The following is a 12,289-nucleotide window of genomic DNA, read 5'->3' as shown; positions in this document are numbered from 1 at the left end:
ATATGTAATTATTTATTAATATAAGGAAATGACAGAAACTTCCTATAGTGTTGTACACCCAAAATTCAGATTCTGGAAGTAAGAAATTGCTGATGACAAAACATGCTTCTCTTCATGGCAGCTTCCCAAGGCTGTCTTCTCAATGTCAGCTACCAAATGTCACCGTTTTCAAGGTTTTCTAGAATTATCAAGAATTCTTAAAAAGAAATGAGAATGATTTCACAATGGCATTATTTATGCTCCTAATCTTCTAGTGTGAGCACAGAAAGGTCTCAGTTCCAATGAACAGATAAGAGAATGAGCAAAGGATCTAAGGATTAATGCAATGTTTGCTTTGGGACAGTCTGAAGTGTCAGAGAAATATGTGCCACAAAGCAGTGGTGTGCCTGGGAATATGAAACCATTAAGCACACTGTGGGTTTTGGTTGGATTGTTTTAATCTAAAAAAATGATCATATGCCATCCAGGTCACATAAATCTTGATTTCATGTTTCACTTTCTTAGCTGTTTGAAGACTCAGTACAAGTCTGGAAAGAGCACTACTCTAGTTATTGTACTTGAACAGTTGTGAAGCATTAGATAGAAATGCAGATAAAATAATGGAAGAGGTATTTAGTTCTCTGGAAAACCATCTAGACATGTGAGTCTGCTTATTTATCAAGAGAGAAAATACCATTACTTTCTGCGATGGAATGAAAAATAGTGGCTAACTGAATATTGTGTTAAAGTGTCCCTTAAATGGGGGATCCATATTAGGGCTCACTGAGCATGCAGAACAGAGAGAACAAAATTTCCTGTGTTGGTTTTGCATGCAGCTACTGGTGTCAGCCAGTTTCCAATAGTCAGTGGCTGTGTGTTGTTTGACTTGAAGGACACTTGGATCAGGCCCTGGGGAACTAAATTAATGGGGTATATCAACAGTCAATTTTGCACTTGTGCTGTTGGAAAATGGATTATTCCATTTAACTTTAATAGCTCTGCAGTGGTTTGACAGCTTCAGATGAAAAAGAAGTACAGAAGTGCAGAGACAGAAGTATGAAGTGGAAACAGGATTTCTGCTTTCTTTGTGCTACTGATCATTTCTATCAGGCAATGGGTGACGCATTAAAAATAGTGGTCATTCTAAACCACTATTTATCTTTGTGTGACTATGAAAATGACAATATTTAAGATCACTTATTTATAATAAGACATTAATTAATGTTTTTTTCTTCTAGATGGCCATATTCTCCAATTACCATTTCTACATTATAAATGTCTACAAAAAAAGGGGAATAAATGTAAAAAAAAGACAGAGTTTTCACTTGTTTTTCTCCCCTAAACTGAGACAAGGAAACAGCAGGAATCTGATTATTTCACTTTTCAAAAAACCCTCAACTGATTTCCAGTCAAAAATGAACTATTATATAGCTAAAAGAACAGGAGTCTTAGCACAGCCAGTTGTAGAAGAAATAGCCTTCCTGATTTTGCAGTTCTCATTCTGTACATCTTGACACTAGGCATGAAGACACATCTTCCCAGATATCCATAGGCTGGAGACAAGATCATATACTGAGGCAGCCAATGCTTCTCACCCTGGACGGAAATCCTGTGCTCCCATGGGAGTACATTTCTTCAATCAGGTAGAGGCGAATTTCCTCAGTTTTAGCTTCAAGTGCATCTTAAAACATCGCCAGTGCTAGCTGCAAACACAAGGTTCTTCTCCTCAAGGTATAAAAAAGTAAACTCCCGTGTGCAGTCTTAGCTAAGGTGGTGGGACCCTGTCCTTCCTCCCAGAATTAATCCCTGAAATAAGACATTATGACCATACACCACTCATTTTTCTTTCACTTGGATTCCTCAGCTTTCAGCTTCGTCGACAGAAATGTGAGATCAGATTTTTACTTGTAATTCCCTGATATTAATCACACTTAATTTAAAACCAGGGTCTATCTGTGCTACAGCACAAAACTAAACTTCAGACCCTGAGATAGAGCCCAGCTTGGACAGGCTGGATCAGTGGGCCAAGGCAACTGTACAAGGTTAAACAAGGTGAAGTGAAGGGTCCTACACTTGGGTAACAACCCCAAGCAGAGGGAAGAGTGGCTGGGAAACTGCCCAGCAGAGAAGTTCTTGGGTGTGCTGGTGGACAGCCAGTTAAACATGAGCCAGAGTGTGCCCAGGTGGCCAAAAATGTCAGTGGCATCCTGCTTTGTACCAGCAGGGCCTGGTCAGCAGGACCAGGGCAGTGATGGTCCCCCTGTACTTGGCACTGGTGAGGCCACACCCCAAGTCCTGTGCCCAGTTTTGGGCTCTCCTGAGGTGCTGGAGCGTGTCCAGAGAAGGGCTATGAAGCTGGTCAAACATAAATTCCATGAGGTGTTGCCAAGGCAGCTGAAGCTGTTCAGCCTGGAGAAAAGGAGGCTGATGAGAGACATTGTCAACCTCCACACCTTCTTGAAAGGAGGTTGCAGAAAGGTGAGACGGGCATGTAGTGATAGGACAAGAGAAGATGGCCTCAAGTGGTGTCAGGGGAGGTTCAGGTTGGATATTGGGAAAAAAAAATTACTAAATGGTGGCTGAGTATTGGAACAGGCTCCCAGGGAAGTGTGAGGGGGTCACTGTCTCTGGAAGTCAAAACAAGTCAAACTTGTCAAAAGCCAAGTAGACATGGCACCCCTTGAGAGGGTTTTGTTGATCCTATCAACAGGTGAACAAAGCTTGATCTTAGAGGCCTATGACATGTATTGGAATTTGTCTAAGTATAATAAATATTAATAAAACAATAAATAATAATTATTAATTATTAATTATATTAATAATATATTTAATATAAATATATTAATTATTTATTAATTTATTACTGGAATAAAATATATTTCCACCGAATCTTAAGCCATATAGAGTCTATCTATGTATGCTCTGAGCATTTTTATTAGCATAGAAGTTAAAATAAACAATTATTCAAAAATACCCCAGATTACTTTTAGCTTTACCATGCTATAAATTTTATTTTTAACAACCTGTGGGTTACTAATGATCATGTAGACATTGGCCTTTAAAGTCTGCATTTATATGAAGTGAATTCTAAGGGTTATTTTATACAATAAACACAAGGAATATGGGAAAAAAAAAAAAAAAGAAAAAAGAAAAATCCTTCTTATCAGGAATATTTTCCTTCTCCATTTCGCCCTGCTTCACCAACTGGACTGCAGAGGGGATTACCCCCTTAACAGGAAGAAAAAGCACATGTCAACTGGCCTCACCTACAGAGCCTTCAGGCAAAACACATCACTTTTTTGGGACTGTCAAGGATTGAATAAATCAGAGATAAGTGGGTTAAAATGTCAGCACCCACTGGGACCAAAATAAACCTACCATATTTTTTCATCCAAGTGAAATCCTATCTGCAGTACCACCAGCACTTCATTCATTCATTCAGGAAGACAACTTAAAATTCTTAATGAATTTTTTTTTTCTTTAAAAAAATAAAAATAAAAAAAATATATAAAAAAAAGAATAGTTGGAGTTTTCTCCCCCTGTCATTGTAATAAGCCTGTGAAAGTCATCTTGTGCAAAAGGTCAGATAAGCATGATGTGAAAGATGGTGCTAAAAGGCTTTCAAACTTTGTTTATTAATAGATACAACCTTTTCACCTCTGCTACATCTGTCACCACTAGGTTAAATATCATTTATCTTACTGGTCACCTGACTTCTTGTTATGAGTACAGGGAAATGCCACAAAAAACACTGAACAGTCACAAATCCATTATAAAAAATGCAAGAGAAGAGTTGTCTGAGCCCTTCTCAGAAAACATAACCTAACATGGAGTAACTAAAGACACTGAGGGGAGCCCCCGGCTTTAAAAGCCTTCACTAGGCCATTGATCATTGAAGACAACATGCAGTGACCTCACACAAACACAATGTAAACTCCCAAACTCATTGATGGCATTCCTAGCACTCTGTCTGAATTTATATTGCCTCTCTGTAAACTGTTTGACATAAGCAGTGAAAGATGGAAACAAAAAAGGGGCCTCCTCAATATGACGAGCATACCACCAAATGCAGCTGGATGCAAGTGAATTAACTTTAGCTTACTTTGATGTTCAAAGATCTCAGGCCAAGATGTGTGTTAGTGGATTTTCATAAGATTCTTGGAAGTATATTTTTGCTTCTGGATAGTTCAAAAATATGCTAGAGCATAAAAACTACCTGAGTCTATTTTGAGGAGAAGAAGAAAAGAAATGGGAAAAAAATACACTGTGTTATTATCCATTTTTCAGAAATGCTATGGCTATGTAAGTCAAATCAGGCACTCAGAGAGGCATGTGGGTGTATATATGTCCTTCCTTCCTTCCTTCCTTCCTTCCTTCCTTCCTTCCTTCCTTCCTTCCTCCCTTCCTTCCTTCCTTCCTTCCTCCCTTCCTTCCTTCCTTCCGCGCCTTCCTTCCTTCCTTCCTTCCGCACCTTCCTTCCTTCCTTCCTTCCTTCCTTCTGCGCCTTCCTTCCTTCCGCGCCTTCCTTCCTTCCTTCCTTCCGCGCCTTCCTTCCTTCCGCGCCTTCCTTCCTTCCTTCCGCGCCTTCCTTCCTTCCGCGCCTTCCTTCCTTCCTTCCGCGCCTTCCTTCCTTCCGCGCCTTCCTTCCTTCCTTCCGCGCCTTCCTTCCTTCCTCCCTCCCTCCCTCCCTTCCTTCCTTCCTTCCTTCCTGCCTCCCTCCCTCCCTCCCTCCCTTTCTGCTTCCTTTGAACACCGAGAATGTACAAATGCAGGACCCTCAGTATTTTTTCACTTACTTACACTAAGTGTGCAGCAAACACTACATTAATGCATCTGTTTTATACTCTAAAATTATCTAAATTACTTGTAAAGCAAATGTCAAAATGTGAATACACAGAATGACAGCAGGAAGCTGAAGAAGGCAGTAGAATGATATCAGTTAGCATATTAATTGTTTAAACAATTGTGGGTTTGTTTTTTCCAAAGTTTTAATATGCTTGATATTTAAAATATCAAATATCAAAGCTCAGATTATTGTGGATGGAAAGCTTGAAGACTTTTGTTTCTTTTTTTTTTTTCTTTTTTCTTTTTTTTTTTTTTTTTGTAGAGAATTTATTGTTGATATTTAGATATTGTGCTTCTACAGTGAGTAAGGGGACAGGAAGCAGATGCTACTGGAAAGTTCTCCCTTCTCTTTTTAAGGCATCCATGATAGGAATTAGCAAATTCTTTCCCTGTACTCAAAAGAAGGAATAAATCAAGGGCAAATAAGTACAAGACAGACAGAGAGGGATATTTACAAGGGCATAGAGTGAGATGACAAGGGTGAATGGTTTCAAACTGAGAGTAGGTGTAGATTAAATATTAGAAAAAAATTCTTTACTGTGAGGGTGGTGAGCAACTGGAAAAAGTTGCCCAGAGGAGTTATGGTTGCTGCATCCCTGGAAGACTTCAAGGCCAAGGTGGATGGGACTTGGAACAATCTGGTTCCATCCATGACAGATTGTTGGAACCAGATGATCTTTCAGGTCCCTTCCAGGACATTCTATGATACCCTGGTTCTAAGATACAGTTCTATGAATGAAGTTCTATGAGATCCTGCTTTTCATCCTGCTTCTAAAATAGCATTGTACCTTTCTTGGGAACTGATTGCAAAGCTGCATTACAGCTCATTGCTAATCAGCTGTGAGACCCCACTAATTGATTATTGCTAGCATAGAATGCTATCAATGTGCACACTACAAGGATATCCCTAGACATTGCACAATTCTACCTGAAGTGTCAAAATAGAGCCGAACAACAAAACGTATCCCTGCCTTCCTGTGCAGTAAAAAATCAAAAAATCCAGAAGCATCTCATAGCTTACGGGTTTTCAGCAAAATTACTGCCTTTAATCCATGAGAAAACACCAAGTTTTTTATTTCCATTTACTGCAAAAACACAGATAAAAGAAACTGTAGTAAACACATCTGGCAAGCACATCATATCTAGGAGAACTACTACAAGAGCAAGTACACATAGAGTATTAACTTCTAATTTGTGGGCATGTAGGACACTGAGTCCAAACCCCTCTTGCAGTTTCATATTGTTGTTGTCTCCTTTTTTACCTACCACCTGAGAGCTCAGTGTAATGCCTGAAGCTGATAGGAGTGGCTGTCAGTGGACCTTGAGTAACTCATGTATGACAGAGTGTGATGCCCTGCTTGCTCCATGCAGCCCTGAAGTGGAGCATCTCTTGTGTTACTCTGGTGGTTCAGCAGCTCTTTTTGGAGCATTTTCTAGGTTTTTAGTGAGGTTTTCCCTCTAGTTGGATCCAGGCTTATATCAATAAGTAATTTTTTTTTCCCCTGTAGAAGTCTAATATGATTCAAGAAGGGCAACTAATCATTTTGACCGATACGCTTAGGTTTAGTAGTTTAGTAACAATAAAGTTACAATGAGACTCTGGGCAGGTAAAACCCCTCTGGTTTAAATTTCAGTCCCTTGTATCCTGCTGGAATTGCACCCACCAACTGCTTCCAGAACCTCTTCTCTTTTAGAAGAACAGGAGATTTCACCCTTTTCCAAATATCAACCTTTTGTAAATCTATCTGGTCTATTTTAACTACTATTTTTTAACTATTTTTAACTATTTTTAGCTATTCTCACAGCCTGTAGCTCCCATTTCCACTCATCCTAGGAACTCTAGTCATTACACATTTAGCTGTAAAGTGCAAATGGCTAGAACTTCTCATTGGGCTAGCTCAGCTCCTTTAGCCTTTTCCTTCTTTTGATTTCTATAAACCTACGAGTGCATTTTCTCCTACTTGAGGACGAAAAAGAAAGAGACTGAAACAAAAGAAGTGGACACTCATTATAATTGCATTTTCTTCCATTCACTGCAGCCTACTATGTGAGTAGGTCCTGTCTGCAACTGTCATATAAACAGCTTTTGGAAACATAATATAAATTATTTCAAAATTGCTTTGGGATAGAACATTTTCTCTGAAAGAGTCGTCAAGAGTCAGGTTTCAAGAATAACAAGATTCTGAGCCGTGGGATTGACAGTGATTAATTACATCACCAAAACTGGTTTGCCCTGTCAGAGACCTGACTGGGCACTCAGACAGCGAGACTTCCTGGGAGGTGCTTGACTCTGGACTGTGATGTATCATCTGAAGGCACCAGCTACTCTCTCTGTAGTGAATCAGAGCTTGTATGCACTGCTCTGGCTCTGCTGGAGCAGCACACCTTCCCTTGGCTGCTCTGCCTCAGCCCAGCTCCTGCCGCTGTTCCCACTCCCAGAGAAATCACATCTTGTAGGGTCCTCTGCCCTCAGTTCTCGCCTTGGCTGGACTGCTTGGCCTGATGCACAGTGACAGAACGGCTGAGGCTGTAAGGGACCTCTGGGTGCCATCTGCTCCACCCTGATGCTGAAGCAGGAACACTTGGTTGTCCAGGAACACGTCCAGACAGCTTTTGAAAATCTCCCAGGATGGAGACTCCACAACCTTCTCTCTGGGCAACCTGTACCCAGTGCTGTCACCCTCATAATGAAAAGGTGTTTCCTGATGTTCACAGGGCACGTTCCATGTGTTTGTGCCCGTTCCCCTTTGTCCTGCCCCTGGGCACAGCCCGGCTCCGTTCTGTTCGCACCCTACCTTCAGATATTTTCCAGTATCAGTAAGATTCCCCCTCTTTGCCCTCTCCTCTTTCTTCACAGCAGGAATGCCGGAGCCTGCCCCCATCCTTGCAGCCTTTCCACTGTTCTCCGGCATTCTCGCGCCTCTCCGGTACTGAGGACAGCCCCGGACACCGCCTCTGCTCCACAAACGCCCACACCAGCCCAAGGGCGGCTCCCTGTGCCTGCGGACGGTTCCGTGTGCGGTGAACCCGCGGTCACCCTCGCTCTCATTCGGGCAGATCCGTTCCATCTCCGCCGGCCCTTGTGGGATCCCCCCGGAGCCGCGGGTCCTACCCTGCCCGCCGGGCTGGACCCTCCGTCCCTCGGTGCTGCGGGACCCGCCCGTCCCTGCCGGCCCTCCCGGGTCCCGGCGCTCCGCATCCCTGCGGATGGATGGATGGATGATGGCAGCACCGCCTGCACCCGCTGGGAGCGGCGTCAAAACGAATCTGCGTTGGCCGGGAATCGAACCCGGGTCAACTGCTTGGAAGGCAGCTATGCTCACCACTATACCACCAACGCCGCGGTGAGAGCATCTCCCTGTTCGCCTCCCTCCTGCCTTCCCTCCTTCCCTCCGCTCCCGGTTTCCCGCAGGATTTTCCACCTGTCCTCAAGCACGGCAAAGAGCTACTCATGGAGGCGTTCCAGGTTTCTCCACGGCTGCCAGAGCTACTAGAAAATCAGAAGCTTGTTGCTTGCTTGTTTGTTTTTAAACACTGAAAAAAAACCCTAAGGTATTGTTCAGTTAACGTTTCCAGCATCCTGATTGGTTTAAAAGAAATTCCAAATAGAAGGACTAAAACCTTCAGAAAGGGATACAGAAGGGACCATTATTATCCACAGAAGGGACTGTGGATAATAGCACAATTGGAAAAAAAGGCTGGCTGACAGCACACATCTGATGAAATAAGCATTCTCATTTTTAGTAGAAGAAATAGTCTTTCCAGCATTAATATTGAAGATGAGATTTTTATCTCATGTCTGAAAAATTAGGGTGAAAATGTTATAAAAAATTACATGTGTTGTCCTTTCCATCAACTACTGCTTTTATCTTCTTAGTATCATCCAAAGAAACCTAAGATTACATGGAAAATGTAGCTGAAAATAAAATAAATATAGTTGCAAAAGGTTGATATTTGAAAGATGGTTATCTGAAGCATAATCATGAAATGCTGAATCTCAGACTTCAATACGTTTTTTGACATAATGTGTGGTGAAATATTTTCTACTACAGTGGATAGAGCCAACAAACTATTTTAGGAGAACAAAATCTCAAAAAAAATCACATGGTGTGAGGATATCCTATGATTAACCCAGGCATCCATGATTTCCCTTCTGAGAATGTCCTGTTTACAAACAGATGTGACTCTTAACACGTAGGAATCTCAGCAAGTTTGTGGTGGAAACCATTCTGTGCCAGCAGAGAGGTCCTAAGCAGAGAGACCTTCACATCTCTTTCATTCTCAGTTCCTCTGTCTTCAGCTTCCTGCAGTAGCAAGCAGAAATGTTGTAAGACCTAATGTTGATCAGACATCCATCGATCCTGACCTTTCTGTCACTTGGCATCCGAGAGATGAGCAGGTCCATAGCAGCTCCCCCAGGCCTGTGCACACTCTGACCGTTTCACAAGTGTTGGTACAGATGAAATTTCTTGCAACCTTAAATGAAAGTCTGTCTTGCACAGCCATGCTATAGTAAGGATATCAAGTCTTCTCTCATTTTCTTATCATATTTTACTTTAAAAGTCAGCAAAACCAGCCAAGATCCTCTTTGGAATGCTCTGCAAACAGCTCATGAGGACATACTGATAAGTGTATTTATAGCTAAGATTTAACAAAACAAATTAAGAGGGCTCTGCTGCATGAAGCAGAGTCTGTTTTGACTGCATGTGACATGCAGTGCACATGCATTGCTGTGCAAACCCACACTTCAGCAATGTGCTGTATGAACCACTGCTTTTGGGAACCACATTTTCTGTGTATTTGTTATGGAAGCTTTTTACACAGGGCCTTGACCTTGGGGCTGTAGGCTTATAGTTTAAGAATAAGTTAAAATGAGACACACCAGACTCACTGATTATAATCACTTTTCAAAAATACATACCTTATTGTAGTGATTTTCACGGTTTTCTACTAATCTGTAGGCACCATAAATATTTTTAGTAAAGGCATGGATAGTAAATTTAAACCTCGTGAGAGTTGTTTCCAACATTACTGGCAAATATAGTGTAACAATCTTCAAAAATTATTATTCTTTATATGCTCCCTTGCCGAAAAATTCCCTGGAACTTGAAATTCTGCAGACAAACATCTGAAAATAGTTATCTTTCTGTTTAGGAAATTTGAATAATTTTAGTAAAAAAGTCAGCCTGGAGGAAGTGTGGCTCTTCTTATAAGAATGATATTTCTCTTCCTTCAGCTTCTAATCTTAACTACATCTTCTTTGTGAATTCACCATCCTGTATTTTAAGGCATTACAGAATGAAGAAGGCGATTTTAAAAGTGTGATAGAACTGGGAAGAGAGATAGGCCCCCACTGAATTGAGAAAAAGCACTGAATGAGGATTGCCAGCTCTGACAAAGCTGGAAGCTGAAGTATGTGGATGGAGCAGGACAGAGAAGTGGGACAGCTAAGCTGACCTCTCAAAGGCAGCCACCTGCATCCCAGCTCATAAAGCTGCATGAGATTTCTAAAGTATTTAAGCACCGAAACTTGCAGATAAACTCAGAGGGCCACATTCCCAAAGTCTTATACTGCTTAAGGAATTCTAGAAACACTTCTGGACATCTGTAAGTACCTGGAAATCTGTTGAAATCTGACATCAGTGTTCCAGTCTCAAATGCAAAGCCTCCTAAACTCTCGTATGTTCAGGCCATAGACACACACTGCCAAATCAGGGGCTCTGCTTGAAATTTGTCCTGGTTATTTGTTTTGCCTCCCTCTCTCTCTCTCACACACACATATGCACACAGCTTCCAGTAGCACTGGATAAACAAGCAGATCAAATTAACCCTTATTATGTCTTACCAGAACACAAAGAATGAGCGATGGTAGCATTTCCTAATCTGGTTTTAATTCACTAGGCAACAAATCTGTTGACTGTGAGTCTACTGCATACAGCTTACAGCTGAGAGGAAGCATTTTACCATGGCATAACTAAAAGGGTTCCCACTGCACACGCAACGACACGCTCTCTGCTTTCTTACTAAAGGTTTTCTTTGTTGGGGCTTAGACCAAATAAGTTGCATATGTGACTGTTTTTGCTGCCATATCATCTTCAGCTACTCAGTGCATCACCACGCTAACCTCTCAATTAACCCTTGCTTCAAAAGCTGCAGGTGCAGCGTCGTGGCTTCTCTGGCAGGGGACGTGCCTTGCTCACTGCTGGTGACCCCTGCCATTGCTGAGGACCTGGACGTGCTACACATGCTTTTGGTTTACAGCTCAAGGCCTTGGCTAATTGCATAATTAATAATTGCCTTGGCTAACTGATGTGGTGCAGACCCACAGCCTGTAGGAATCTAGAAAATATTAAAACTAAAAATTACAACCTAGGTCTTGCCAACACTAAATTTGTCCAGTTTTCTGGCAATAAGATTCTCTGCAGAATATAGATTTCAATTTAGTTAGTCTGGAAGAAATATATGGTTATTCCATGGGTCCAAAGGATTCCTCAGTCATTATCAGAGAGTTTGAAAGTAAGAACAACATATTCCAGGAGATTTCAAACTCTTCAGTGCTACCATAGGAACAGAAGATGATTATTACCTATTACAAGTTTTATCAACTTCTCTGGAAAAGAAACAACATTTAATCTTCAAATTAAAGACATCTAAATTTTGGCAAAGAAAGCTTCCTAAATATATGGCAAACATTACAAACATTTGATCCTTTGGAAGCTGTTTAAAAGTTGTATTTATTTAGACCTAATACATCAAAAAAAAATAACACAATAAAATTGACTGTGAGTACTGAAAACAAAGACCTTATTGAGAATAGGATGTGCATTTTTTAATAGTAGAAAAATTCAGAACCATAGAAAAACCTCCAGATTTATTTTGTCACTTTATTTTATCTCCTCCATTCTTACTCTGTCTTGTAGGGGAAAAGTTTCTGATGTTTAGACTAGGTTATCCTGATTGATTTTGGCTTCAGAAATAATTTATCTTTTTTATTTATCCTTGCTATATAATATATTTTTTGCTATATAATGCTGGACATTTGAACATTGATCTGGAGTCTAAGATTCTGTTTTACTCCATCTCCATCCTCCTGGGAGCTGAAAGGGCTGAAAGAGAGGGGAGGGGAAAAATAGAGAATTACTGAGTTCTGCATCTTTAGGGAAATATGCACATGGAAATATGTTTAACAGGGTGCTTGCATTTAGTTGTGTAGGGATTTCTTTTTTTCACATCACCTTCTGAAAAGGCTGGCATATTTCATTTTTTATGCTCAGTCCAAAAGATTATGCTTTCCAGAGCCCTGTCAAATGAGTATGATTGATGCACTAGTGGAAAATAAATATGGGGTAAATTACTCTGGAGTATTTATGAACTAAATAAACAAAAATCCTCTATCCCAGAGGCTCACAGAAAAATGAGCAATTAAGCCACTTGATTCTTGCACTTCCATGTAGAAAGTGACTTC

The 12,289-nt window shown here is 41.0% G+C and overlaps 1 non-coding gene across 1 annotated transcript; it reads right to left on the bottom strand.

Annotated features, from left to right (window-relative positions):
* Positions 1–8,092: 8,092 nt before the first annotated feature.
* TRNAG-UCC (transfer RNA glycine (anticodon UCC)) lies at positions 8,093–8,164 on the bottom strand. The gene has a single exon. It is a non-coding gene; the product is annotated as a tRNA-Gly (tRNA).
* Between the last annotated feature and the right edge of the window lie 4,125 nt (positions 8,165–12,289).

Source organism: Prinia subflava, chromosome 1 (assembly GCF_021018805.1).
Source record: "Prinia subflava isolate CZ2003 ecotype Zambia chromosome 1, Cam_Psub_1.2, whole genome shotgun sequence".
Classification (NCBI taxonomy): Eukaryota; Metazoa; Chordata; class Aves; order Passeriformes; family Cisticolidae; genus Prinia; species Prinia subflava.
The sequence above is the reverse complement of the archived record's forward strand: the minus strand, read 5'-3'. Positions and strand labels throughout refer to the sequence as shown.